Raw genomic sequence first — 7,180 nt, forward strand, 5'->3', positions numbered from 1 at the left:
AAGCATGGGGATATATCCATCTTTCTCTTTTCCATGGGTCGACAAGGCCGGGCCACACAGTTCTCCCTTGAGCTCTTCTGGCAGCTGTGGTCAGTGGCCTTGGGCTGGACTCGCCAGAAGACTGGCCTGGCTGGTGGTCCAGGTGGGCTCACTCCAGTGCCTGGTAGCTGGGAACTCACTGGAGCGCACATCCAGCTGCCCTGTGATTTGGGCTGCTCACAATGCAGTGGCCATGGCCTGCCAAGGAGCTCCCTGAACCTCATGACCTGGTCTCAGAAGTCCCCATGCGTCCCTTCCCCCACATGGTGTCTGTGGAGCAAGTCGCTTAGGCCAACCCAGATGTCAGGGCCCGGGCGACAGATGACAAACCACCCCAGGGCACTGCCTGCCGCACAGGGCCTCACCGAGACCCATGCTGACGGCACTTACAGAGGAAGCTTTTTATTTTTGTTGCTTATTTTTTGAAACACTTAAAAGTTTATTCATTTTTATTTTTTGGCCGTGCTGGGTCTTCGTTACTGCACACAGGCCTTCTCTAGTTGCGGCTCCTCTCTAGTTGAGGTGCGTGAGCTTCCCATTGTGGCGGCTTCTCTTCTTGCTTCTCGGGCGCCCGGGTCTGCGTAGTTGTGGCCACCAGGCTCAATAGTTGTGGCACCTGGGCTTAGTTGCTCTGAGGCATGTGGGATTTTCCAGGATCAGGGATTGAACCACTGTCTCCTACGTTGGCTGCTGCTGCTGCTGCTAAGTCGCTTCAGTCGTGTCCGACTGTGTGACCCAATAGATGGCAGCCCACCAGGCTCCCCCGTCCCTGGGATTCTCCAGGCAAGAACACTGGAGTGGGTTACCATTTCCTTCTCCAATGCATGAAAGTGAAGTTGCTCAGTCCTATCCAACTCTTAGCGACCCCATGGACCACATCGTACCAGGCTCCTCCGTCCATAGAATTTTCCAGGCAAGAGTACTGGAGCCTACATTGGCAGGCCGATTCTTTACCGCTGTGCCACTAGGGGAGCTCTGGAGGAAGTTTCTAAATCTCACTTAAATTTCTTTCTTTGTTTTTATGCTGACCATTTTTTTAAGTCCTTGTTGAAATTGTTACAATGTTGTTTCTGTTTTAAGTTTTGCTTTTCTGGCCTTGAGCCATGTGGGGTCTTAGCTCCCCAAATGGAAATCAGACCCACACCCGCTGCTTCGGAAGGTGAAGTTTTAACCACCGGACCTCCAGGGAAGTCCCCTTAAATTTCTTTCTTTCTCTTTCTCCTTAAATTTCTGATTAAAAGTAAATTTATGGGTTGGTCCCAAGATGCTTAACATTAACTTGAAGCCCAGAGATGCCATTATTCCTATAGGAAGAGGCCCGTAGCTAGCATTTAACTTGTCAACCGTTGGATTTGGCCTTTTCTTTTAAGGATGAATCAATTCTGGATTGCATCCTGCTGGCAGTATCCTCTTAAGATACTGATGGTTTCTCTTTTTTAACTTAGTATTTGGAGACAACTTTAAATAGAGGTACTATTTGGAAACAACTTTAAATAGAGAAAGTTGCCCAAGAGGTCCAAAGAACTCCAGGTCCAAAGAACTCCCTGTGTATGGGTCAGCTGGATTCACGTATTACAAAACATTTTGTTCCATTTGCTCGCACTGCATTGGGGTGTGTGCATTTTGTGTCTGTGCACACACACATACTTTTTTCCTGAGTCCTTTGAGAGTAAGTTGCATAGCATACATCATGATACTTAACATATTTCCGTGTGTTTTTCCTAAGATTCAGGCTGCTCTCACGTAAGGACCCTACATTTACCCACTAGTAAATTTAACATTGCTACACTATTTGTATTTAAACCTACTGACTTTTATTCCAGTTGTATCTGTTGGCCCGATTGATAATGCCCTGGGTTAGGGACTTCCCTGATGGTCCTGTGGTTAAGAATCCACCTTCCAATACAAGGTGTGTGGATTCGATCGCTGGTCCGGGCACTAAGACCCCACGTGCCTCGGGGCAACTGAGCCCAACTAGAGAGAAGCCTGCCTGCCTCAGCAAGGATTCCAGGTGCCACAGTGAAGACCCATCAGAGCCAAATAAATAAAAATTTTTGAATGCTCCGGGTTACCTTTAGTTCGGTCTCTCTGTCTTTTGTGATATTGGCATTTGTGAAGAAGACCATCCTTCTCCCCATCCTCTTTGTTTAAAGAATGTTTATTAGGGATCTGTCTGATGTTTCTTCCTGATCAGACTCTGGTCATGGATCTCCAGCCGAAACAGGACACAGTTCAGTTCAGTCGCTCAGTCATGTCCGACTCTTTACAACCCCATGGACTGCAGCACACCAGGCTTCCCTGTCCATCACCAACTCCCAGAGTTTGCTCAAACTCATGTCCACAAAGTCAGGGATGCCATCCAACCATCTCATCCTCTGCCATCCCCTTCTCCTCCCGCCTGTAATCTTTCCCAGCATCAGGGGCTTTTCCAATGAGTCAGTCTTTGCATCTGGTGACCAAAGTACTGGAGCTTCAGCTTCAGCATCAGTCCTTCCAATGAATATTCAGGACTGATTTCCTTTAGGGTGGACTGGTTTGATCCCCTTGCTGTCCAAGGGACTCTCAGGAGTCTTCTCCAACACCACAGTTCAAAAGCATCAATTTGGCGCTCAGCTTTTTTTTTATGGTCCAACTCTCACATCCATACATGACTACTGGAAAAACCATAACTTTGACTAGACAGACCTTTTTTGGCAAAGCAGTGTCCCTGCTTTTCAATATGCTGTCTAGGTTTGTCATAGCTTTTCTTGCAAGGAGCAAGCATCTTTTATTTCGGAGTCCAAGAAAATAGTCTGTCACTGTTTCCATTGTTTCCCCACCTATTTGCCATGAAGTGATGGGACCAAATGCCAGGATCTTAGATTTCTGAATGTTGAATTTTAAGCCAGCTTTTTCACTCTCCTCTTTCACTTTCATCAAGAAGCTGTTTTGTTCCTGTTTATTTTCTGCCATAAGGGTGGTGTCATCTGCATATCTGAGGTTATTGATATTTCTCCCAGCAATCTTGATTCCAGCTTGTGCTTCATCCAGCCCAGCATTTCGCATGATGTACTCTGCATATAAGTTAAATAAGCAGGGTGACAATATACAGCCTTGACATACACCTTTCGCAATTTAGAACCAGTCTGTTGTTCCATGTCCAGTTCTAACTGTTGCTTCTTGACCTGCATACAGGTTTCTCAGGAGGCAGGTCAGGTGATCTGGAATTACCATCTCTTTAAGAGTTTTCCACAATGTGTTGTGATCCACAAAGTCAAAGGCTTTGGCATAGTCAATAAAGCAGATGTTTTTATGGAACGCTCTTGCTTTTTCTGTGATCCAGTGGATGTTGGCAGTTTTGTCTCTGGTTCCTCTTCCTTATCTAAATCCAGCTTGAACAACTTGAACATCAAGTTCTCAGTTCACGTACTGCTGAAGCCTGGCTTGGAGAGTTTTGAGCGTTCCTTTGCTAGCCTGAGAGATGCATGACCCTGTCCTTGTGATGATGGTGGTGAGGCCTCAGTTGTGTGCAACTCTTTGTGACTCCACAGACTGTAGCCCACGAGGCTGCTCTGTCCATGGGATTTCCCCAGCAAGAATAAGTGGCTTGCCATTTCCTCCTCCAGGGGATCTTACCCACCCAGGGATCGAACCCGAGTCTCCTGCGTCTCCTGCATTGCAGGCAGATTCTTCACCACTGAGCCACCAGAGAAGCCCTGGATTTGTGATATGTATTAGAAATAATTTTCTCTCAGCTTTATAATTTTTGGCTGCGAGGCTTGCAGTAGTTCCCTGACCAGGGATTGAACCCAGGCCCCTGACAGTGAAAGCATTGAATTCTAACCACTCACCAGGGGATTCCCTGTTTTTAAGAAATCAAATGCGTTGGTTTTTCTGCTATTGCCTCTGGCTTTTGAGTCAAAGTTAGAATGCTTTTCCCTGCACCCAGGGAAAGTCCCTCTGGTTTCCTTCTGGTGTTTTCACGGTGACGGTGAGGGAACAGGCCACTGGCCCGGAGCACCCGCTGAGCAAGGAGTCAGGATCTGGTCCCCAGATCTGCTTACATCCAGAGTTAACATGATCATGGGGCTAGGGGCCCAAAGAATGAGGGAGCCAGCTTGAGGAGCTGGGGAATGAACATGATGGAAGCGGCTGAAGCTGGAGGGTGACAGGAGGGCTGGGGTGAAGGTCCGTCTCAGGATGACTAAAGGGGCAGCTTCAAAGGGGCCTCATGCTTTTCAGCCTGCATTTTAAAAACCAGCATCGAAATAAATAAATAAATAAATAAAAATAAATAAAAACCAGCATCAAGGACCTCCCTGGTGGTCCAGTGGCTAAGACTCCACACTCCCTTGGTTCAGGGAACTACATTCTACGTGCCATAACTAAAGATCCCAAGTGTTGTAACTGAGACCCAGCACAGCCAAATAAGTAAATATTTAAGAAAAAAAAAAAAAACAGCAGCCACCGGGACGTAGGAACCCTCCTTTGGTGGTGGGACTGGAAAACGACACAGCCACCGTGCTAGACCGTTTAATGAAGGTTAAGCAGAACTGCCATTCCTAGGCACAGTCCCGACACACAGCAATTCTGCCTATAGGTGTATACCTAAGGAAAGCGAAAACAGGTGGTTCAAACAAAAACCAGTACACGAATGATCATAGCAGCATTATTCACTGTAGCCAAAAGACACAAACGACCCAAAGCCCTGTCAAACAAATGAATAAAAAAAATGTGGTCTATTCATAGAATAGAATATTAACTCAGGCTTACAAAGGAACGAAGTTCTGGGACTTACCTGGTGATCCAGTGGTTAAGAATCCACCTTCCAATGCAGGGTACTTGGGTTCTTTTCTTGGTCAGGAAATAGATCCCACAAGCCACAGGGCAGCTAAGCCTGTGCCAGCTAGGAAGCCTGTGCACCACAAGGAAAGAACCACATACCAGAACTAAGACCTGATGCAGCCAAATAAATAAAAAAGGGCGGAGGGGCGGGGATGAAGTTCTGATCCATGCTACAACAGAACCCTTGAAAACATGATGCTAACGGAAGAAGCTGAACACAAAAGGCCACATGTTGTACAATTCCATCGGTCAGAAATGTCCAGAAGAGGCAAATCCATAGAGACAGAAATCAGACTAGTGGTTGCCGGGAGCTGGAGGGAAGGGAGAAGAGGAAGTGACTGCTTAACGGGTTCGAGGGTGTTTTAAGAGTAATGGAAATGTTATGGAACTAGACAGACATGAGAGTTACACAATGATGTGGATGTAATAAATGCACTTGAGTCATGCATTTTACAGTGTGGTGAGTTAATTGGTAAATTGCATGTTACGTGTTTTTTGCCACAACAACAACAAAAAACACATGAGACCAATATTTAGAAAAACAAAAATGCATTCCCTTTAAAAACAGGGAAGCAGGGGTGCAGACATAGGGAGAAAGAAATCAGCAGGGAAGGGATGCCAGAGGACCACCGCCCAGCCTGGCCTGCAGAGACCCTGGGCTGGAGAGCGGCCACCGCCCAGCCTGGCCTGCAGAGACCCTGGGCTGGAGAGCGGTCTGCCCAGACCTGTGGGGGTTTCTCCCACCAGCATTGTGGAAGGCCTTCAAGGGAAACACTCAGATCCTTGCAAACTTCAGTTTCCTCGTCTGTAAAGTGAAGACCTTGTCAGGTAACTCATAAGGAATTGCTACGTGGCTGGCTCTAAGTACTTTACATGTATTAACATTTAATTCTTATGCCAACACTATGAATAGACACACTTTTAAAAAATGCATTGAAGAATATGTAATTGACTTACAGTGTGTTAATTTCTGCTGTATGGCAAAATGATTCAGACATATATATGTAGACAGATATATGCACATTTCTTTTCATATTCCTTTTCATTATGATTTATCACAAGAACGGAATCTCATTCCCTGAGCTATACAGTAGGACCTCGTTATCCGTTCTATGCATAATAGTTTGCATCAGCTAACCCCAAACTCCCAATCCTCCCGTTCCCCCCTCTTCCTCCTCCTTGGCAACCACACAGCTGTGCTTTAGGCCTGTGAGTCTGTTTCTGTTACATAGAGAAGTCCATTTGTGTGGACAGATGCCCGTTTTACAGAGAAACAAATTGAAGGGCAGAGAGATTAAGTTCTGTGTCCCGGCTCACATAGCCGTCAAGCAGCAGAGTTGGAATTTGAACACAGAGCTGGCTCAGGTCTGTGCCTTTAACCATTTTGCAGTAATACTGAGCATGTCAGGCCGTTTGCAGGCAGGAACGCGCTGGCTCCTCACAACAAGAATCACCATTTTACAGATGAGGAAACCGAGGCACAGAGTCAAGCAAGCAGTCTGCCTGAGGACAGAGCGAGGAAGGGGCCGAGCTCTTTGAATGGGTGGTAATAAGACCTTCCACGCTAATGCTAAAAGTGGAACGTGTGGGGGAAATCTTTTGACCCTTTGCCACAAACAAAATAGACAAACTGAATTTTCATGACTATCAGACACAGAATACATAAAGATTTAAGTTAAATAAGAATTCATCCCACCTGGATAATCTTTTTTTTTCTCCATTTAGGACAGATGGTTCGCAATCTTACCATGGATAATAAAGGCTCCTAAATCCCTCAGGGCTTTGCAATTCTCAAAGCATTTTTGTTAACCATCTGTCCTTTCAAGATTTCTCATTAGATAACTTTGGGGACTGGGAAAAGACCCCGTTGGTGAGAAAGATTGAAGGCAGAAGAAGAGGGCGACAGAGGATGAGATGGCTGGATGGCATTACTGACTCGATGGACGTGAGTTTGAGTGAACTCCGGGAGTTGGTGATGGACAGGGAGGCCTGGCGTGCTGCAGTTTGAGAAGAGTCAAACACGGCTGGGCGACTGAACGCCTTCTGGGACTGAGCTCTTTCAGGTCTGGGGGCACCGTAAAGGTCATGTGTGTGTGGTGTGTCTGACTCCTTGGGATCCGTGGACTGTAGTCTGCCAGGATCCGCTATTCCTGGGATTTCCCAGGCAACAATGCTGGAGTGGGTTGCCATTTCCTTCTCCAGGGGATCGTCCCTACCCAGTGATCGAAGCTGGGTCTTCTGCACTGGTAGGCAGATTCTTTACCGTTTGAGCCACCAGGGCCGTCGTGTTCTATATTTGTAACAACACTGTTCCAGC

This window comes from Capricornis sumatraensis, chromosome 20 (assembly GCF_032405125.1).
Source record: "Capricornis sumatraensis isolate serow.1 chromosome 20, serow.2, whole genome shotgun sequence".
Classification (NCBI taxonomy): domain Eukaryota; kingdom Metazoa; phylum Chordata; class Mammalia; order Artiodactyla; family Bovidae; genus Capricornis; species Capricornis sumatraensis.